This window comes from Archocentrus centrarchus, chromosome 10 (assembly GCF_007364275.1).
Source record: "Archocentrus centrarchus isolate MPI-CPG fArcCen1 chromosome 10, fArcCen1, whole genome shotgun sequence".
Lineage (NCBI taxonomy): Eukaryota > Metazoa > Chordata > Actinopteri > Cichliformes > Cichlidae > Archocentrus > Archocentrus centrarchus.
Window position 1 is genome coordinate 13,047,557 of NC_044355.1, and position 23,634 is coordinate 13,071,190.

The 23,634-nt window shown below is 40.5% G+C and overlaps 2 protein-coding genes across 5 annotated transcripts in view; one reads left to right on the forward strand and one right to left on the reverse strand.

Annotated features, from left to right (window-relative positions):
- macrod1 (mono-ADP ribosylhydrolase 1) overlaps window positions 1–23,634 on the forward strand; it is a 164,612-nt gene that overhangs the window by 43,521 nt on the left and 97,457 nt on the right. The window lies entirely within an intron of this gene.
- flrt1b (fibronectin leucine rich transmembrane protein 1b) overlaps window positions 1–23,634 on the reverse strand; it is a 37,058-nt gene that overhangs the window by 12,552 nt on the left and 872 nt on the right. The window contains exon 1 of one of the 3 annotated variants that reach the window (XM_030738971.1): window positions 18,700–19,224. The exons of 1 other annotated variant lie outside the window; for it this stretch is intronic. The gene's annotated coding sequence lies outside the window, so the exon portion shown is untranslated. Of the gene's footprint in view, window positions 1–18,386; window positions 19,225–23,634 lie in introns of those variants that run through there. One more of the 3 variants, XM_030738970.1, reaches the window with a different exon arrangement.

The following is a 23,634-nucleotide window of genomic DNA, read 5'->3' on the forward strand; positions in this document are numbered from 1 at the left end:
ACTCTGCTTCTTGGTCTCCAACCACTCGCCAACCAATTGGTGAATGCAGATTTTTCCATAGTGGCCGATGGTTACCATGGGGTTGCTGACTGGTTTTAGCCCTGCCTGACTGTAATTTAGCAATCAATTTTAACAAACACTCAACTGGTTGTTTTTCCCTGGTGACTGGCAGTTACCAGGTGGTCGCCAACTGGTCTCTGGGCCTCACTTGTCAGTTAGTTGATTAGTCAACAAGTAAATATATTCTCCTCCTTCTATAGCTTGTAAAAAGGGAATAATTGTTATATTTTCTTAGTCTTTTCTGATAGCAGATTTTGAGTTTAGGGCTGTTTGTTGGATAAAACACTTCAAACACGACATTTTATACTTATTTCGAGCTCCATAAATTCATTTTGCAACTCTACTAAGAGAGAAGGTTATCCTTGTTTAGATTATACAGGGCTATGGTGCAGCTCCTCAGTTCACCCACTCTCTGAAACAAGCTGTTTCAAGTCTTTTCCCTTTCAGACAATTTTCTTCTGATTGGCTGCCCCCTCTAAACAAGAAATTTGTACATTAAGTGGGTGGGGGCTTTTGTGCTCACAGGACAGCTAGATCTGTGTTTAAAATTATTATAGAAGTTTGTATGTTGTGGTCGGCTCATTTTTGCAATTTATTTCATCGGTGTTAAAGTGTAAAATTCCCCTGTAGACAGATTATATTAAAAAATAAACCCACGTCTGTTATATTATTTCTTCTAATATTATCCTTCTCTTTTTACTAATGCCATCACATCATCACTGAAGCAAAGAAACAGCAACAAAATCAGTAATTTCCATACTTTAAAAGGTCTAATCCATATCGTGTGCTGAGGTCAAAAACATTTCTGACTGACCCTTCACCGCACATCTTTTCTGTTGTACTCATTTTTTGTTTGTTTTGTTTTGTTTTTTTGTCTTTATGCATAACAGAGACCAGAGAGAACATCTCGTTCCTCAGGGGGACAGAAGTCACTCAGCTCTTGTGAGCCAGTCTATAACAACTGTGTAGCCTACAGGCAGGCAACAGTATGTGACTTTCACTGTGGCTTCTGTGCTTTTCAGATGCTCCCATTCCTTTTTCCTTTGTATAGTAACTAGATATTAGTGTTTTATTTTTCTTTGTTTGGTGCAGAGGCTTATAAAGCAGGCTAGAGATAATAAAACTGCATAAACTAATAAACACACAAGTATGATCGTGTACAGATACTGCATCCGCATCTGAGCTCAGGGTGACTAAAGACTGCAACAAAACAAAACTCTTTATGTTGTGGACACTTTTTATATTAAAGTGTACAGATGAGCTGTAAGCGATTCACGTTTACAGATTTACAGATGGTGGTGACATATGTACATAAACACTGCCAGAGCATTCATATCTGCATTGTTAGTGGTCACCTTGTACAATTTGCAGATGGAAGCTATAAAGACTGGTACTACAGCTGTTTTTGCTGGCATATGTATTTGTACTGACATGAGGTTGGAAAAGAGGAAATGATGGGATTGAGACTAAGTGACATGAGTGCCATTTTTTTCATTAAAAAAAAAGAAAAACCTTTTTTCAAATCCTCCTCCAGATGACCTTCTAGTTGCACTATCACAAATCTGACACACTGTGGTGGGGTGGCAGAAAATTGACGATATCAAATCTCCATTTCTATCCACCCTTTGCTCCATCAGGCTGATCAGAATAATTGAGAAAATGGAAAGTGAAGAAAAGTGACAGCTGTGATACTTGGCAGTTTGCTCGCTCTGTGCGCTGTAGTGAGCTAGGGCAGAGGAAGTGAGGAAGTAGGAGTTAGGGATTAATAGTTGCGGGGCTGGGGACCAAAGTCTGAGTACTTTGTAATCATGTGGCTGTCTAACCCCAATGTTAGCGAGGTTGATGAGCATGCGTCCCTGCTGACACACACTCTCTCTATATCCACTCTGCTGAATATTAATATGGAGGAGAGAATTCCTCTGAGCCCCATTGTCAGACGGCCTATTGTTCTCTGCTGGCCTCTGCCTGGGCGCGTGTGTATGTGTGTGTTTTAGTATTAATGCGTAACTTGGTGTCTACATTGTGTGCTTATGCATATTATGGCCATGTATTCATTGCAAGCGTGTGCTGGCTGCAGCAGAGCAGCAGTTAAAGTGGCAGTCGGGGAGATGAGGGGTGCGTTCGCGGCCCACCATGGCCCATAAAGACAATTGGCCTGAGAACACTTGGACTAGCCATCAGGGCCCAACATTGGCAATCATTTCACCTAGAGGCGCTATCAGTAAAATGAACACTCTCATTAAAACTGTGTGCACATGTGTGTGCATTTTAATGTGTGTGCGCACATGCAAGTCAATTTAGAGACACGGCAAATATATGGCAACACAACTGCTCGTCTTTCAATCAAAGAGTAATGTGCTGTTTATGATGTTTTGACTGCGGGTGTGTGCTTATGCACACAAGCATTTACACACGGAGTTGTGTTGGTGTGTGTGTGTGTGTGTGTGTGAGCACATGTGTGAGAGTGTATGTCTGTGTTAGCTGTGTGTATGCATCCGTACAGATTTATGTGTGAGTGTGTGACTGTTTAACTACCCCACACACGTAACCTCCCCATCTCTGCCTCCCTGTTTCTCATTTACTGAGCCAGCGCCAGTGAGGAGTGTGGGGAAACGAGAAAACAAGTGATAGGAGGGGGAGGAGAAAGAGAGATGGTGAAATAGAGGTGGAGAGGGAGGTGAGGAGGGTATAGGTTTATACAGAAAAAAAAAATGAAGTGAAGCTGGAGTAAAAGGGAGAAAGAGAGCGGGGATGGCAGAGAAAAGGGGAAGATAGAGAAGCAGAGGCAGGAAGACGGGGGAAAGAGAAAGAGGCAGAGGAGGAGGCAGCAGATTTATGAAGCCATTGGAATGTAATTTGGAGGCAGAAATTACTGTCAGCCTGTGCAAGGTTTAAAGTCAGTGAAGCTTGAATCCAGGCCCTGCCTCTCTGTGTGTGTTTGTGTGGCAAGTATCAGACAAATGGATAGCAAATGTGATGCAGAGTAATACCACAGAAGCTCTGCAGTTACTTGTCATAGACAATGAATGCCACGGGTAAGTGTGTATGTGCACGCACATTTTTACAACTACTCCATGCATGAGTGACATGACTGTATGGCATCAGAACACAACCCAGCATTCATATTTAACAGCTCATATTTCATCGATGCTTGAAGACACAGATACACACACACACACACACGCACACACTTGCACAAAAACAGGCGCTGAATTCTTGTCAGGCTCTGAAGGCCATGACTCCAGCAGAATCAGTCGAGGGTGTCGGCGTGGACAGAACGAAGGCTGGAGGGAGCAGAGCGGGAAAGAAAAAGACAGAGAGAGCGTGTCAAGGATAGACGGAGAGAAAGGTAGAGGTGGGAAATGAAAAAGATAGAGAGGAAGAGAGAGAGGGAGGGACTCTAAGAGGGGCTAAAAAGAAGAGTGAGAGGGATGTGACTAGCTTTCTAACGCAGCAACACACAGCTTCCATTTAGCATGAGAGAGAGAGAGAGAGAGAGAGAGATGAGGGAAGCGACAAAGCAAGGATAATCAGCAAACATCTGAAGGGAGGGAAAGGCTCAATACAGTATATTTTTCTGATCTGGCTTTCCTTTGACAGTCAGTTGTAATGCACACACTTGGGGTTGGCTCTATTTTTTGTTGCTAATTTCTACATGGACTCCTCATCGATTAGTTGCAGTGAGCATAGAGGGCAAACAGTTGAGGCTGGAGTTATTTTTAAAATAGTATTCTTTTGACAACACTTTCCTTAAAAAAGAAAATACAGTGTGAGTCTGTTTCTTAGTGCTTTCTGACCTCCTTAAACTTGCCGTGGCTCTCAGCCCAAAGCCCATTTGTTTGTACTGAAGACGTACATCTTTAAACCTCCTCGGCAAATAATTAGTGCATTTGCTGAGGATTAGATGGGAACGTATGTGCTTCTATTGAGTGAAGCCACCCTTCACTTTAAAAATGGTTACTGTAATCATGTGTAAAGATGGGGATAATTTATTGACAATCCAATCTACCTCCTTAAACTCTTCTAAGAAAATGCATCCCCTGGTAATATTGGAAGATCACATATTGGGGAAATTTTAACCCGAAATTTAGAAATTCCTCCAAAAATAGTGATATAGTTGCTCGGCAACCTTGCTTTTATCTAGGAATGTAACCGGAATACAACTAGTTGGCAACAAGTTGAGTTGAGCCCCCTAAAGATATGTGTACTAGACGATGAGCTGCATTCATCGGTGCAGACTGACTCTGACTGACTGCAGTGCGTTGGCAATCTGTCAGCTTTTATAAATTAGATGGCAGTTATTTGTAAACCTCACCAACCTGAGAGCCTGAGTTGGACTGTGAGTGTTTGCATCTGATGGGAGGCAACCTGCTTCCAAACACCTTGTGATTAAAAGTGGCGGCCACAACTATGTGTAATCGGTGGCCCCGATCCCCATCTCAGAGGCAAGAAGGGTGCCATCCTCTTTCTTTCTTTATTTTTTTTAACTCGAGTGAGAATGAGCTACAAACTGGAGCTTTTTAGGGCATTTTTCAGTTATGTGGTAGAAGATAAAGCCAGACTCCCGAACGTTCAGCAATAACACGAAATTGACTCGTTTCATTCACTAAGAAATGGAACAAATTGCTTGTGTAGAGATCCAAGTGCAGTGTGATACAAGAGCTTATACATGACAATGATGGAAATCTGAATTTTATTGCTCATATATTTGATCCCTCTTCTGTAACAAACCCTTTTTTTTTTGTTTTGTTTCGTCTTTATGGTTGCAAAATGAAATCCACAGTGAAATGTCATTCTTCTGTGGTGCTTTTTTTTTTTTTTTTTTTTCCCTTTTTGCCATTTCAAGCTAAGTGCTGAATCCCTCACTGTATAACCGCAGGAATGTGAAGCAATGCTCTAAAAATGACATGTTTGTTGTTGCACACATGGAGAGGCAAAAAAATGTCACACTTCCGATAAATGTCAAGAGAAACGTGTTTAACGCAGTCAATCGGTACGATCAGCTTCTTAAGGGAGATCAGTGCTCTGGTGGTTTACGCACCAGCAGCTGCTCCCCTAAAATGGATGCCTCTGAAAAACCCAGACACACACACAAAGTTCTCCAGATCTTTTCCACACTTTTCAGACATAAACGTTGACGCAGTCGCCCTCTCAGTCTCTCTTCTTGCTCTTTTGGCCTGTGGACTGACGTTCTCACTGACACACACACACCAACGCTCTATTCTTTTCCTCTTGTTGCGAGTGATAACGAAAGCAGCAGCATTATGCACTGTGACAACACTACCTCCCACTTACTCTTCAAGGCAGTTCATACCATGGTACAAACTCTGTTTCTGTCTGTGCCTGCCTCCCTCCATCCCTCTCCTCTCACTCAGAATAGTGTTGAGGTCAATTAGCTCTGAATTTGCTTATACAGTTTGCTGACTGCTTCAGGATGCTGAAGGTGTTAAGACGCATCTGCAGATTATTTAAAAGGTTTTCAAACATGTTTTTTTTTTTTTTTTATTCTGACATCCACCCTCCTTCAACACCTTCTCATTGTTTGCTATTTACATCTTCGGTCTCATCTCTTTTCAGACCTTCTAGTTCCCTTTCTTTGTTTGGCCTTTGTTTCCTTTTCTTTGTCTTCGATTTTCTTGTTTCTGTTTAGTACAATCTTTTTTTGCATCATTGCTTTATTATAGTAGATAGGTAAAATTATTCTTATGTAAATTAAGCATCTTTCTGCTGAAACTTCAGAACTTCTATCATAGCGAGCAAAAAAATAAAGACAGATTTCATTTATCTGTCTTCGGTTTTTATGAATTTTTAACTCAAAGGTGTCAAACTGTGTCCATTCTTTGAATTATGGTGGGTTAGTAATGATGCAAATGGATAAGTAGTCACTCGCAGCACGTTTGCAAATGACTAAACTTCTGATTAAAAACCCCACTACACTTTATGAGAAACGGATCACGATCCTCACAGCGTCATTGCTACAGGCTAAAGGCAGAAAAGCATCCAGCATCACAAAGGGGGCAAATTTCACTGTCAGACTGGCCCGGTCACACCCACAGACGTGTGTGGCTGTGGTGAGCGGGGGGTTTTCCCCTCATGGTCGAGAGGTTTGCTGGATGAGGATTTGAGGTATGTTGTTTGCAAGTTACAGTATGTGTCAGAAACTGTTCACTGAACAGAATCTGGAGAGAGATTTGCAGACAGAGAATTTAAGACACTAAACATAGGAGAGATTAGAAAGTCTGGTTGTTTGCATCATTGCTTGACTGTTTTATTTTTTGGTCAGCTGGCTTTTTGCATGCTGCGTCACATTGATTTTTACTGATTAAAGTAAAAATTTAGCCATTTTGTTTTTAAAAGTAATTAGCTAAGCAATGTCACTCAGGCTGGAACATCAGGGTTTTGCTGGTCCAGAAAAAAAGCTAATTTAATTACTTGACATATGCTAGTTTAATCTATAGTAATATAACATTCTAATATAGAAACTGTTAGTTTTTAAAAAACATTTGTATTAATAATTTAAATCTCCGGAAATAATTATTACCTAAAGCTTTAAAATAAATGTAGTGGAGTAAATGCTGCTGACCCTTGCATGCTGCACGTACCACTGCTACAAAGAGAGCGGTAAACAGCTGCTGTTGGCCTTCAGCAAAGTTTACAAGAAATCTGCCAGAATTACATAAGACTGTTACAACCTAAACAAATAATATATCATTTTAGCCTCTTAATTCACTTGTGCTGTCACTGGATTAGGGAGCAGGTGAATGGACTGAATTTTCTTCACATTCAAACGGTCTCAACAGGTGTTTTTGTGCACACAGTCAGTTTGCTGCACAGGTAAAATAACTGATGGTAACACCATCAGTGGTCCTAACAGATCAGCAAATGGCCAACAAATTTGCTTTTTTGTTGTTGTAGGTTTTTGTTTTTTGTTTTCTGGCTCTGGGCTATCGGTCCATTAGTTGTATTTAATCCTGCTCTAATATTCCCTAATCAATTTTAAAAAATCTTTCAGATGTGTTCAGTATGTAACGTTCATCATTTAAAAAACTTTTTTAAGGACCTACAACCACGTTTTTGTCAGCAAAATGGTGATTTAGTGCTATTTTGCCTTTCTCTTGTTACATTTTGCTACAGCTTTTTTTTTTTTTTTTTTTTTTAGCTTAACAATAGAGTGTAAATAAATTAATCTTTTATCTTTTTAAGTACTTTAAGTCTAATCCAATTTGGCAATGCATCATTTGAGTAACCACTCAAGTATTGCCCACTCAACATTTTTAATGCATCATTCGGTTATTATTTTACTCCTCTTCTGTATATTATTCAGAGTATTAGTGCATCATTCTCAATGCAAGTTATCAAATGTATCTACAAGTCTCTAATTCTTGCATAGAGGAAATGTTGCTTTTATAATACTCATAGCATCCATCTGCCAAGCATCACTGATATTAGCACGGTGAGGCATCTGAGCAGATTCCAGGGGATACTAAAAGATCACAGCTACCCCGGTCTCTCTAAAGAAGTATCTGCTGCCTTTCCACTAGACTTGGGAGCTGTTATATGTACAAAAATAAAGCTAATTGTTTTGTTGGAGTGTTTTTGTCAGCATTATACAGTAAAGGAACTACATCTGAATTTGATTATAGAACCATAATGATCATTCAAATAAATCTTGACTCAGTGTGAGGCCCTACCCGACATGTGCAGGTTCTGTTTATTGGCTGGGATATTGCTAAAGCATGAAAATCCAAGACAAACTTTCTAAATTCAGTTCTTTCCAGTCTGTGTATGTGTGTGGTGGAAGAGTTTCTTGCTGTGTTTTCTTTCCCTCCCTGTACGAGTCCTCCTCTGCTTCTTTTAAGCAATAAGGACAAAACTCCAGCAGTGATAAGCCACTGAGAGGCAAGCAGTGCAAATGGGAAATTTCAATAGGTAGGTCCCGAAACCTTCTGTCGAGAGGGAGAGAAAAGATGAAAAAGGAATGAAAGGAAGAGGATAAAGAGGAAAGATGGAATAGGGGGAGCATAGATGGAGGCGGACAGGGAGACAAAGTGAACTATAGAGTTTTTGCCCTGGAGGAAGCCAGTATCCAAAGAGGGAATGAACAGCAGAGGAGGCAGTAAACAAGACTTTGAGAGAGAGCGCTGCTGAAGAGGGGAAAAGAAAAGAAGAGGAGGAGAAAGCAGTTGGGTCACAATGGACGAAAGGGTCGAGCAGAGGACTAGGGAAGACAGCAGTGTAGATGAGACAAACAAAGAAGATGGGTTAACACACATGCACCAAAGAACACACACTCTCACGACACCCAGAGTGAAGGTGTTTTGCATAAATATGGTGCGAATAATGAAAATGCTGGCGGCTTCATTTTAAACACAGCAGCTAATAATTAAAGCAGTCAGACCTCTCACTGTGGGGCTACAAAGACAGCACACAGATTTTTATGCATAAGCGGTAAATAAACTGTATTATCTCTCTAGGGGCTCTCTGAGGGCTGCGGCCTTGAGTCCTCACAATATATTCACATCACTGTGAGCTTGAGTCCAGCTAATTCACCCACCCGCTTTACCTCCAATTAGGGTTAGACAGATACGCAGCCTTAATGATGAGTATTCCTATTTTTCGATTGAAGTAGCTGCTATCCCCCAAAATCTAAGCCTTTCAATTAAAATGTTATCATTTTAATGGCAAAATAAAAATTCAGATTTCAAGTGATTCACAGGACAGAGAAACCTTCCATAACGATAATTAGACCGTGATACACAGAAAAACCAGTGAAAAGCTCACAGATGAAGGCTTTTAGGTGGGTTGGCAGCTCCTTAAGGCAGGGTGAGGCAGGTTTCATTGCAGGTTTTTACTGACTGACACCCTTGAAGATATGAGTAACATCCTCCCACACTGTGTTGGAGCGATTTCTCTGCTCAGCCATCTGCAATAAAGCAATAATATTCCTAAAAACATATTTAGATCGGAGCCTCCATCACATCAGCAGTGGACAGTGTGACCTGGCTGGTGCCTGAATGGAACATAAACGGCTTTAATATCAGCTTGTTACACTGGCCTAACACTGTTCTCTATCAGTACAGGAGGAATGCATCATATTTATATGCTCAGAGAAACTGCACGCCCATCTGCTTGCAATGTAATGTGCCTGGAGATGCTATGATATACCCCATCTCTCAGCAAAACACAAATGCAGCCCTGCATGCACACACACCGTCTTATGACAGTATATGGATAAATAGTCCCATTAAATATGATTGAGGGGTTTTCCGACTCTCTCTCCATCTCTTCCTGTCTCTCGCTCAGAATGAGCCATGCACAGGAAATACCTACAGATGGGTAATTTAAGGGCCGCACACCCTCTCACACACTCCACCAGAAGGCACTCTTAGATAGGTCACTATTACTCTCGCTAGGTTGAACTTGGCACTTATGCCTTTGGAGGAGAATCCCTGGAGGTGTGTGTGTGTGTGTGTGTGTGTGTGTGTGTGTGTGTGTGTGTGTGTGTGTGTGTGCATGCATGCGTGAGAGAGATGGACAAAGCAAGTCATTTTAAATCCAATAATTTGAGACGTACTTCAGCCTGGTGGCAGGCTGAAGTTCAAATCCAGCTGACAACCTCTCCTACATTTCGTCCACCTGTTTTGTATCCTTTTCTATCACTTCCTGTCACTCTCCATTTCATTATTATTCCATGGAATTAAAAAAAAAAAGGGGGGGGGGGGGTGCTAAACTTTTTAAAAAGAGGAACAAAAAAACCCTGTGCGTGAGATGTGCTGTTGCTGAGTAAAGAGGCTGAGCTAAAAGCACTTAGTCTGCCAGCTGTCTGTCGTTCTGTTTTTGCTGTGTTTATCTTTGTCCCTAATTGTAAACAGACAATGAGTACACTCCAGAGAAGCTATAGGGTAATTATCAATTCTTATTCAAGCACAGAGTCTAGTGCAACCCATGCATACCTAAGAGACCTATTGGCATTCTATTCATCAGGTTGAGCACATATTCCTGCCACTTGTTCCTGACAATCATGCACCATCTTTTATTGCTTTGGAGAGAGTGGAGCACTTTCTGAATGTTGCTAGGTATCTGACTTTTGTGCATGTTTGTTTCCTCCATTTAATGATTTCTGAATGTGTAGAAGAGCTTGTCTATAACTCTTTACTGGCATAGCTGGTGATTCGACATATCACGTCTTGTGCACCTTGTGTTTCAACATCCAGTCTCTGCTGGTTATTAAGTCACTTGAACAGGCATTCACCAAAAACAGTGCAGGCAAAAACTGATTTTAGAAAGTCCCTAAGAAGGACTTTGCAACATATACAAACATGTAAAAGATGGAAATCACACGTTTTCTACATACTTGTCATTGTTTTTGTTTTTTTTTTCAGAACACACACTGGTTGCCATTAAGCAACTACCCTGCCAGCAAAAACACACAGCTGGTGCAAATTCCAAAATTGAAAATGAGCTTTCTTTTTTTTTATTTTATTATTTTTTTTTAAAGTTCCAAATAAATTACATGCACCACATGTGATTGCAACACTACTTTTGCTGCAGGCAGAGCAGTCAGACTGCTGCAACAGATGTAAACTGTGGTGCAACTGATACGAAATTGGAAAATGAAGACAATCTCGAGCTTTTGTAACACTCGTACCTTTACACATTTTCCACATTTTCGGCTGCTGTGAGGTATTCTTTTATATTCCGATTCTTTTTATTTATTTATTTTTTTAATCAAATCCAGTCGCCTAATTCAGATTCGTATTGTGAGGGAAAATGCGGGAGATGTCGTGTGTTTTTATGCATTTTGAGTAATTGCAACACACACAAAGAAACACATGGGGTCACACATCATGAAAACCCCATGATGTTCAGAAATGAGATGGTGAATGGGTCTTTATTCCCAAAATAATCACTAAACCCTGACTGTAGGTTCCTGATTTATTCATTAATACTTTCATACCTGTCCCTCTCCATTAGCTTTCAGAGCCTTTGATCCAAGAAGGATCAAAAAGAAATCCCTCTTTGCCTCAATTCAACTCCTCATCCAGATGATCACATCTTTGGTCTCTGCTTTCCCTTCACCGCTGGGCATATATTCTCTACAAACATTTTCTTTCTACAATGATTTTTGACACAGTAACAACCACAATTTGTCAGAAACTTCAGCTCACAGTGATGCTCTCTGATAGTTTCTAATTACCACCCATTAACCTCCAGTAAACATGCCTAATGACAACAGTTCATCTGTGGTTTCCTTCAGCATGAGGTGCTACTGCTAATGGTATTACTAGAAGTGTTTAGCACAGTAAGAAAGCAGAGGTGAAACCTTTTTTGGCTAATTTGTTGATTAGGCGACCCACTGAAAATTATTGGCATAATTACTGTGATAATCAATTCATTGCTCCAGTCATATTTCCGGATGAATATCTGGATATTTGCTCGTTTGAGTGGCTTAACTGTTAAAATTTGCTCTTGTTCTTCATTCTATACGATAGTTGATTTTGAGTATTGTGTGAATTAAGGCTGTTAGATATCAGCCTTGTAATGGTGTAATGTAAATTACATGTAGGTGCATGTAAATCAAATTGCCCATATTTTTTAAACAATTAGTAATTTCCCCTTTCGTGTCAGAGGGTGTTGTTCACAAAACACAAGGTTTAGTCTGCATGTCTGAAAACGCAACGAAAAACAAAAAACAAAAAGACATCTCCAACTATTGATGCCCTTTGTCGAGCAGCCTCTGTGTCTTCCATATGTTCCTTAAATAAAACATCACTTAAATTTTTACTTTTTAATAAACAGCCAGGGTTCGTTGGTGCATTCCTGTCACGTCTGTTCAATCTCGTTATGCATAAATGAGAATTTTAATGGAACAGAACGTAGCTAATTTCTTGTTTTTTGCTGTTACTCAGCTCATTCTGCCATTTAATCACAGGTGCCAATATTTCTGGAGGTGCCTTTGGCTGGTGTACAGCTAGGTATGAGAACAGTGCGGGCGCTCTGAAGTCATCTCTGCTGCTCAAACAAAAGCTCATCTCTGAACTTCCTTCTGCGTGACTCCTACACTCTCTGACCCGCCTGCATCTCCCACACTATTCCTCTGCTCCAGCAAATAGACTGACGCACATACTCAGACACACACACGCACATAATGCAATATAATGGAGGATAATGCAAGGCTGCTGTTTTTTTTTTTTTTTTTGGTTTGTTTTTTGTTTTTGTGTGTGTGTGTGTGTGTGTGTGTGTGTGTGTGTGTGTGTGTGTGTGCATGTTTGTCTGAAAGCATCCCAAATTGTTAAAACCTTCCTGAGTGTAATGCATCCAATCCGTTACTGTTCTTATCTGGCATTTTCTGTGAGAGATACAATATTTATTTCAGGTTATCTGGGGTTTGTATGTATTATGCCTTTTCAAGACAGTCTAAGCCAAAATATTGCATTACTTCGATTATGCAATAAAAACAGATTGTTTCAGTGCCATATAACCTCCTACAACAGTTTGCATAGAGAATAAATGGATATATCTTGGAAAAATGTATCGTGAAACCAACATATCTAGCTTTTGGTCTTCCAGTTGTATGTAGAAAGGAGTGTTTGCTTTATTCACAGAAAGAGGAAAAGCCAAGTGGAATTTTTTTTCCCCCTAAAGTCTTGATATTTGAAATTATTGTATTACCCTAGTTACTCATAGTATTAACATAATAATCCATATCCACATCTTTTAAAAAAAAAAAGTTGAAGGTGTAAATATGTAATTATCTCTTCATAAGGGCTGCAGGTGTGATTTGATCACATGTGATTGATGGTGTCTGAACAGCCCACAAGCTGTCAGCAGATTTTGATTCATATGCTGCTAAATCCTGACTGGTGGACTGAAACGTGGCCTCACCTCTATTTTAACTAAGTGATTAAAAAGGAAAGCAGAAGAGTGAGGAAAAAACGTGAAATTAAAATATGAATTTTTACCTACACTGTGAGACTGACTGGCAAAATAACTTCACCCGGTATAAACGTTTAAACCAACTCGTTGAAAGTTTACCTTATAGTAGCTGGGTAGCTCAACCTTCAGCATCTGTTTTTGTTGTGACAGCTGCCACACTGAGATTTGATCTCAGTTCAGGCAGATAATGAGAATGCTTATCAGCACCAAGTGTTTGGGGTATAACAGTAAACACTATTCCAGTTTGGTACACTGCACTTTGAGATTTTGAGGTCAAGGTTTGGAACATTTTTCAGTCCAGCAACGCAAACAGACAGTCAAACAGTAACTCGATCATAATTCTGACTGGAAGTGTGTTGGCACTCAAATGCTAAAGCACTGTTGGTAACAAACATAACAAAAATCTAAGTAATGAGACATCTCATCATTAAACAAATTAAACTAGGCGGGCACTCCAATGTTGTTGATTTATCTCGCAAATTTAAAGAACGTTATCTGTAATGGGCTCTTACTTTGCCCAGGCTACACCTCTGCACACTCATGAAAATCAGCCTGGTAGTTTTTGCATAATCCTGCCGACAGACAAACACAAACCAGCAAATGGCAGAAATAATTTTACCATTAGAGCCAAAAATGTAATTAAAATTAACACTTGCTTTTTGTCAACTCTGGCCATCTAGTTTGAGCAAACTTTATCAGTATCAATGTATAGCACCAGTACTGTAATTGTATATTAGATGAAGGTTCCACTGAATCAGTGTTGTCATTCATATTGCAATCAGTTGTTTACTCCTATTATTTTAATCTTTAGTCATTCTTTCTTGTGGTGCTCTCATGAGTCAGGAAGCACACGTGTTTATGTTCAAATGAAGCTCTTCTCACGCAATTTAACTCTAAACAGCACATCTGATCTCTGTGCAGTGATTGAATGCTCGACTTCAAGAATCTGAGTCCGTTTGGGACTCCTTGATGCTTTGAAGCATTGACATTCGACCCCTATACAAGATCCAAAATACTGCACGAGTACCTAGCAGAATATAGCTGAGAGATAACAAGTGCATGGGCAAACTTTCCAAGTGGATCTCGCTCTCTAGATTTTCTGTTATGCACAAAAACATTGAAATTATGCGGATAATAACTGTTTGGATCACAGAATCCACAGAACTAAATTCTTATAGCGAATGAATTGAATTTGATTGAGGTGATACAGATAACAAGTTAATTAATAGGTTTAAATCTAAACAGATTTAGACTACCCAGCATGTGATTTTCAATTAGCAGCTTTTTCTCATATTTTTTTTTTTTTTTTTCCTTTTTAGCCTGGAACAAATATCTACAGACACGTGCTTCAGGCATAAACAAAATGAGGAATCTGTACAGTAAGATTAGTTATCCTGACTTGTAAAGAATGCGTTCAGATTAGAGTTATAGATTTTTGTCACCCTCAGTTTGACTGTTTACATCTAAATGAGCTTTGTGTTCTCCTCCTTGTGTTAAGAGAAGATAAAATGTGCCGTAATCCTCAGTAAATTATCCTGGGTGCTGTCTCAGTCTGAGTCTCTGTAAAGCTGTTCAGGGCACGGTTATGAAATCATTGTTTCGGGGGCGGGTTGAACTCTAAATCTGGCTGCAAAGTGCAGTGTTTCCCACACACAGGCTTTAATAGTGTGGTGTGACTGGAAACACTAATGTGCAGGTATATCTGGAAACCCATATATAGCAGACAACCCTCTTCTGTCGGGTTGTTCTGTTTGTAAGCAAAAGTACATGGTTTTGTGCCATGGAGCCACAGACTCTACTATTACATAAGCTTTAAAACCACTGACAGGTGAAGTGAATAACATTGATCATCTCATTACAATGTGGTGTTTTGCTGGCATTTGTGGATGATACCACCCACCTGCCAACAATGTTGTGCGCCAAGCACACCCCCATGTGGCCCACCATTCCATAAAGACTGCACAGTAGCAGCTCAAAGAATACCACAAACATCCCAAGGCATCCTCAGATAGTAGTTTGATGGAGTAGGAGTGGGCAACTCCAGGCCTCGAGGGCCGGTGTCCTGCAGGTTTTAGATGTGCTCCTGATCCAACGCACCTGAATCACATATAGAAGTCATTAGCAGAACTCTGGAGAACTTGACTGCATACTGAGGAGGTAATTCAGCCATTTGATTCAGGTGTGTTGGATCAGGAACACATCTAAAACCTGCAGGACACCGGCCCTCGAGGCTTGGAGTTGCCCACCCCGATCTACAGGATGTACCGGAACGCATGGTATCAGACATCATGGGACACTCCCAAAAGCCCCATGACTATGCCCGAATGGGTCAGAGGGTTCAGAGGGGAAGTGAGGGGGGACCTATACAATATTAAACATTTGCTTTTAATCTTGTAGCTGTCAATATTGGTATATCAGCAAAAAATACTGAGCTCTGTACTCTATTTTTTCCATTTGTATTCAATGACAAGACAATTTCCTGTCTTGCTGATCAATAAAGCACAATCTGATCTGGTTCAGTTCATCTGGTTCATTAGTGAACTTAACCATTTACCATCCTGAGACAGCAAAAGATTTAACATAAATAAATAAATGAACCGCCACGAAAAGGCCACAAGCCAGTGCAGGTCAGCATGGACATCATCCATTTACTCCAATTGGGTATTGATTTGGACTGGTACCAATTCCAGTACTGAATCATTAATAAAAGGAAATGTTAACAGCATGCCAGAGTCACTCAATTATTTACATTTTGCTGTGAAACATTAAAACTGAACGTCATGATCTTAGGCTTGAAAACAAAGCGGTGGACAGTGGCTAATAGTGACGTAAATCTCTGTAGATGTAAGCTACAGTGTGGGTGATAAAGATGACAAAGATCAAATTTTGTAAAATGAAAGCAGAATCAGAAATCATCGATGTAGGCATGTTCAATACGAAGGTAAAATAGCCTCGGGACAGCAGACACATTACTGAGATACATGAGGCAGAGTTTTACCACAGGGAACCGACCCAGTGCCTTGAACGTGAGCATGCAATCACTCAGTGGTAAACTGAACAAACTGCCACCAGGGAAATAACGTCACTCCTGATCAAAACTGTGGGTAGTCACAACCCCCAAGGTCATACTGCTGGGGTTTTACATCTAATAGTGCAGAATACACTGGCTGCATATGCACAGTCCAACAAGGAAGGAGTAAAGTTTTAAGGAACTAGACTTACATGTAACATTAATGGAATTGGCAAACCAACAGAAGAATATAACTGCAGTTATTCCCAACCATATGCAACATTTTCGAGCCCTTCAGATGATTGTTTTGGTCGTTCTGCTCTGATAAAGCTCTGATAATCCCGCCTTCTCAACACCACACAGAAGACAGATGAAGTTACTGATGGAAAGCTGGAGTGTTTATGAGCTCAAGTCTCAGATATTTTCCCCCTCTGTAAACTACAAATGAACCAGAAGAGGAGTGAATTTTGGCCCTGGCCTAACCACATGGCCAGAAACCAAATAAATGCTAATGTTCACCTTTTCCAACTTGTTGCAGCGCCCCAGCGTGACCCGGAAAAATCTTTTTAATGCAAGTTTAAAAATGTTAAGTGTGTCAATTATAAAATAAGTAATGAGTAAATCTCATTGACTTTAGACACATTTGCTACTGAGCCTCAACATAAAGGTCTGCATGGAGAAACCTCTACTTTAAACAGTTAATAACCTGTGCAATAAAATCTAATACTCTGTGTTGTTTTAAAGCAGGCTCCTTTATCAAACTTTAATGTCTTTTATTTGCCCAATAGTGGCATCAGCAACCTGATGGCACAGCTAAGTCAACAATGCTGATACAAGGCTAAAAGCTGCTTTAACATTAATCTGTCTGGAGCAATTCCTTGAGTTCAGTTAGAGCTACAGAAGTGTTAACAAAAGACACATGCTGTGCAGAACACACTGGTATTAATATATCTTTTAACATGTGTACTGCTGAAATTTTAAAACATCCTTGGTTGAGTTTAAGGATTTGGACCAGTTAAATGTCTTTTGATAGGATGAATGATGCCTGTAACAGATTTCAGGAAAATGAAGAATACTGCCATTCAGGCACAGGGATGATGCTGATGTCTGCCAGGCAGAGGATGCACATCTGTTCCCAGGTTTTAGATTAGATTTTTTTTTTTTTCAGTAATTTCACAATCTAAAGTGTTTTTTTTTCCCTCCAAACCCCTTGGTTTATTGTGTTTTAAATGGCTGGTTATATAAGCAGCGCTCCCCTCCTGCTTTCAGATGGGTGAATAAGAGAAGATCAAAAGGGAGGCAATAGAGAAAGAGTGTCTGCTGCCTTCACCTCGTCTTTATTCTCGCCACATTCTGCCAATGCAGTTCCTTCTAACTGCATGACTTGCCCTGGATTCTCTTTCTCTCGGCCTCTCTAGGACATTACACTTTAATCTCATGTTCTGTGCTGCTCTCTCGCTTTCCCCTCTTTGCCTGTCACTGGCCCCTTTGCCTCTCACTCTCTCCCCTTGTTCTCCTTCCATCACTTCATCCATCCATCCATCGCTCCCTTTTTTTTCTTTAATCCCATGTTCAACTGCTCTGGCCCTGAGAATCTCATTCTAATCTGCCGTCTCAATATGGTCCTGAATGACTGCTAATCCTGTACAGTATATGTACGTGTGTGCATGCGCAGATGGATGTTTATGTTTACATCTCAGTCAGTTTTAATGAGACGAGTTACATGACGCAACATTTGGATTGTGCGTTTTAGTCTAGCTGGTGTCCTGCGCATCGTGGAACATCAAAGCACACAGACTCTTGAGTGTGTGTGTGTGTGTGTGTGTGTGAGAGAGAGAGAGAGAGAGAGAGAGGAGGTGGTGTAGACATTGTCATGTAAGAAGGGCATGCCTGTTGGGAGACTTGGCCTTTCTAATGCATGCACACACTTATAGAAAAGACTGCACGCAGTTACACACAAACACAGACACACACACACCCACTACTGCTCACATAGGGGATGCAGGGAGGGAACAGGAAAGAGCGATAGGAGGGATGAGAGAAAACATACAAGTGGGAATTCTTTCTCTCTACAAAGTATAATCTCTCGCTTTAATCTCCCTCTGCTCGTTAACTCTCTGAAGCCCTGCTGTTTAAATCTCGGACTTTTTTCTTTTTTGGTTCCAGTTCTCTGCGTAAAAAGCTTGGTCCAGCAGGTAGCTGCACAAATGAACACACGTCTATTCAAACCAGGACACGCGTACATATTTACAAGGATGGAGTGAAAAGCTGGTTGGCATCAACATGTAACCATCATGAGCCGTGACACGGTGACAGACTGACAGCACTGAATGAGTCGTTTCCTCTACAAATGCAGTCACCAACACGAACCACATCATACCTTTTGTTGCCCTTTTTTTCCGCCTCTCTGCTGCTCGCTCCCCTCAGGGCATCCTTGCCCTATCGTCCCTCTCTCAAGTTAATAGGTTATTTCTGGGGCTCCGGTAAGTCCCGGTCAGCAGTCGCTACAGCCCGGCGAGCGCGCCGCAGAGGAATGGGGACGCTCGGTCTGTCCGCACCGGAGCTCCGCGATGTGCACGAGTTATCTCCCACCCTGTTGTTTCACTCTGAGCTCCACTGTGGTTAATGTGTTTGGAGTGTCTGTGTGTGCGTGTTAGGGAGAGAGCGAGAGAGAGTGTCAGAGAGGGGCTAACCTCGTATAAAGTCCAGTTTTTTTCCTCTCCAGCGTCTTTTCGCTCCCGTTTCTCGCTGTCAGTGAGCTCTTCTCAGCCGACATCTACAACCTAACGTCAACTTCGCTACTTCAACTCCAAAACGGCTTGTCATAACGTTACTGCCACAGTCCCTTTCTTTCTCCCTCTCTCCTCAAAGGGGTCCGTGTCTCTCCCTCAGCGCAAAACAGCGGCAATAGGTGCGACTAATCTCTATTTCCACCTCGCTTTGTCCCCCCAAGTCCTCAGGGCGCCTCAGTCTTTTTAAATAAACCAACTGTGTTCAGTAACGGTTTGACAGGTGTCGCCTCCAGCGCAGGTTCTGTCCTCCTCCTCCTCCTCTTCTTCATCATCATCTCGAGCCGAGGCTGCGCGTGATGTTTTCTGTTGGTGTGTGTGAGGGTGGGTGTGTGTGAGTGTGTTTGTGTGGTGGGGATACTCTTTACAGCGGCTCTCTGAGCTCTGTTACAGGGGTTCAGGAGGTCGCAACGGTCCAGCAATTACCGACAACTCACCACGTATTAGAGTGACAGGTGCACACACACACACACACACACACACACACAGCACCAGAGACTGTAACTGGTGGGGCTTTGGGGCCGCCTATATGGGGCCAGTTTGGGGGCCCCCCTTAGATGGAAAATGAGTAGATTTTAGCCCTTGGGGAAAGGAAGAGAGAGGTTTTTCACACTTGGGAATACTGCAGTAAAGACTATTTCAATATAAAGTCTGAGTTTTAATTTAAAAAATAATAATAATCAACAGTCACTGGCATCACTCCGTATCCGGACAAGTCAAAGTTGAGGTTCCTTGAGGCATAATGACTCTGATTCAGCTCGGGTTTAAATTGATTTTGATGTGTTTTAATTCGGACTCTGTGACCAGTGATTTTTATTTGCCTGAGAGGCACACCTCACAATTAATTTGCATTTATTACCTTTGGGCTGTTCGCTCACTGAGGAGTCACCACAGCTTAGGCTTTTATCGAATGCAAACACAGCAATTTTAAATGTTGCTTTCCCTGACAGAAGTTGGTCATGCCAGACCTTGGTGCAAACATTGGCACACCTCTGTTCTCTTCAATCATGCACCCGCCCACACACTCCCAGCTCATCTGCACACAGAGCATCTGTACAGGCCTTGTGTGGGCCCCTTAGGGCTTTTTAGGTGCAGGTGCAGCTACACCACCAGCACCCTCTGGCGCTGTTCCAGAGATGCAGTAGCAGGACTTAGCTTGATTCATTTTAAAAGACTCTCATGGTCTCACTCATGGCAAAAATCAGAATGACTGTTCTAAATTTTCCTGTTAGATTACACTGGCACGTACTTTTGCAAGCTTGAAACTGTTATTTTACAGTGTGCTCACTGTAATTTACCACCATTTCCTACTGTAAAAAAAATCAAGCGAATATTTGCCTTACAGTGTAATGCTGTCAGCTGTTTGATTGCTATTATGCTATTATTTTAATGTTCTTAATGTGTACCTGTAAGTTGTGTGCCTGAACACTGATGTTCTTAGTTGCTGAGTATCTTGGTCATGGTCAGCTGTTGCTAGCTAAACCTTGATGTGCTTCTTGGTGACACAAACACACTACATCATCATGCTCGCATTAATCAAAGTCTAATCACAACATAACTGAAATAATCACAACACTGCTAAATTAATTTTGTGAATGTTCGTAAAATGTAAGTTGCATCTGTGCTTTTGAGTACAAAACTGTTCGTGATCTAAGTGATCCCCTCCTCGGGTTACAACAATATTTTACACATCTTACTGTAATACACAATCTCTGTATGTCTGTTTGTTGGTCTGCAATCTCCTATACACTCAGGAGTTGAGCAAACAGGCACACAGGCCTAGACACTGATTGGCAACCACCTGGTTGCTGGGAACAGCGAGTATTCCTCGACTGTTTGCGAGTGATTACTGGACATTAACTGTTTTATGAAATTGAATGCTAAGCCCCATTCATGTAGGTCTAAAGACCGGTCAGTGATCTCATGGAAAATGTGTATTCCAGACTAGTTGGCAAGTGGTTGCAGGAGGTTGCTGGCTGCCACTAGATGAAATTGGTTGCAAAAAGGTATACAGTCCTGCACCGAAAACCACCTTGCAATGGCTTTGGTTGCTAACAGATTGCCGTGGTTGCTCAGAGTTTGTACAGAAGACACCAGCTTGTCTGCCTGCAAACCATGGGTGGCAATCTGGTAGTGACCAACGCAGTCACAAGGAGGTTCTCTTTGTGACTGTTTTCACCCAGGAACAGCAAGCAACGTCCTGCAACTACTCGCCAACTTGTCGTGGAAAACACATTCTTCCCTAGCGACCAGAGGCTGCCAGGGGTCACGGCCTGGTCTCTAGGCCTGTGTGACTGAGGCTGTAGGCCCCTGAAGGTTCTTATCGATATCACATATTATGATGTCATCATGTTGCCCAACAGCCACCAACCAATGTGCTAAAATTACCCCCCCCCCTTTTTTTTTTTGCATTTATACACTTGTAACACCTTACAAAAGCACTGTATCATTTTAATTTCACAACAGTAACATCTAATTTAGCAAATACTGAATACTGTCATTTTTGATATCTCCAAATATCAATATTACTTACATCATTTAACACAATAATTTATAATAATTTGACATACGTGTTTGGCAATCTGGTTCTATGTATTCTTCTACCTGTATTAATACAACAGTGCTTATTGACTGATTTTTCATTCTAACTTCTAAAATATACAATTATTATATATTATAATACAAAGGTGCCCACACTGACTTGATAATCTGAAGTACAGTACAGTTCAATCCATACTATGTTTACAAAGATTACCATACTTTTTCTTGTTAGATCTGCATCATGGTGTTTCTAATTGTTCTTTTTCCCCCCAGATTTTTCTTTGTTGAAAATTCTTGTTAAATAGAGGTATCATATTACAATAAGTTTAATGTGTTTTCATTTTGTTTTATGGTATTCTTAATAAGAAAAATAGCAGTTATTCCTGCAGGAGCTATTACTGTGTCTGTGGTAAATTACTGTAATTTACGGTGGATTTATCCCTTATGGTATCAGTTTAACAGCCCCATTCAGGCTGTTATTGTCTTAAGTAAAAGTAGGTTAGAGCATTAGCTGCATATTCCCCTTCAGATATTTGGAAAAATGTCTTAGCCACAAATGGCAAAGAAAATGGCCCAGATTATACAAAACGTTTCAACTCACAGACATATTGATTTAAAATGATTGATGTAATTACGATTTCTCTGTGCATAATAAGAATCGGATTAGACAAAAAGTTAAAGCTTAAAATCTGAATATTATCTGTATTTAATAATACACTTTTTATACATTTAATTTTTGGTTGGTTGTGCAGTATTGTGGACATTCTGACCAATAAACACTTAAATATTCAACTCTGATTGCTAGAGATGAATATTTAATAAATATTCAACTATAGCAAAATAAAGCCCCCTTCTTGTCCAGGCTTCCCTCAGTCTCATTATACAGACTTTGCACTGCCTGCTGCATGACATATAACACTGGTTATATTCAGTATGGGTTCCCTGTGTATTTGTGCTAATAACAGTGATGCAAGCTCAATAATTTTCTGAGAGCACTGCTGAAGATGATATCAGCCTGTCATGTCAGACAAAGCCTTGAGCCAGTATTATCTGTTGTGCAATTATTTTAATCTAAAGGGAACCATAATTTATAAAAGTAACATTGTGTTGTGTTACATAAGACTTGACACTAGTGAATACAACCAGAAACACATTGTTTGCCAAGGTTATAAATGAAATAAGTTGTGCAGTTGTTTTATTCATAGACCTCTATATGTTAGGACTTGTTTTTAAAGCGAGAGGAATCGCCCCCTATTGGTCATTAGAAAAAAAATCTGGTTTAAGGCACTTCCATATTGGCTTCACTTTTCAGTAAGAGGCTACATCTCCTCATTGGAGATTAAAATATAAAAAAATTTAATTCACTAATTAAGCTTTTATGGTATAAAACAGTTTCAAAATAATAACAAATGCTTGCGTGCGAAAAGGAAAAGCCTAAATTTATGATTTACTTGAACGGTGTCACCAGAAGCTAAGCAGCAGATGTGGATCAACAGATGCTCTCTTAATTGATTTAAAAATCATTTTAGAATTATAAAATATAAATATTTTTGCCACATTTGCAATGCATTCTTCATAGTAAAGGCAAAAAGAGCTTTCTCTACATTATTTTTCTTTGCCTGTTGTTAGTGTTGCCTAGTTGCCTCACTGATGTACAGCGTGCCTGCTGTTGATTGTAGGCATTTGAATTTGTACTGTAAAGTTGTTGAGGAAGTATGTCGGCTGTTGCCACCCGTTATAGTAACTGTAGTCGCAGGAGGATTTATGACAAAAAAATGGAAAGTACCCTTAAATACCTCTACCATTAAGCTGGCTATTTCCCCAATGCATTACTGCTCATTTGCATGAAGTTGAACTCTGGTCAACTTCCTCTGTTTCCAAGTAGTTTGAGAAACCTGCTCTTGTCACGCCTCATCTTATCATTAATTTAAAACTACCAGCTGCTTCATGTCATATCGCCACTGCAAGTGTGAACTCTGGTAAGAATGTACGTGTAATTAGCAGCATCGGGATCCTCAATTATAAATCTATGTTAACACTACATCAGTCCGTACAGATACACACTTTGGAGTTAAAGTGTTTGTTACACACAGGTGGGAATAAGACTCCAGGAAGCTTAAAAACACATTTGTTGTAACTAAGTAAGATTTGCCAAGAGGCCAAGAAAAGCCAGTAAAGCAGTGTAAACACAGGTGCAAGAAAAGGAACTACAAAAGCAATTTTTTTTAGCCCAATCTTCTTGCATGAGTTATTTAACATGATGTAGGTTATAGTCTCTTTACTGATGTCCAGGGTGGG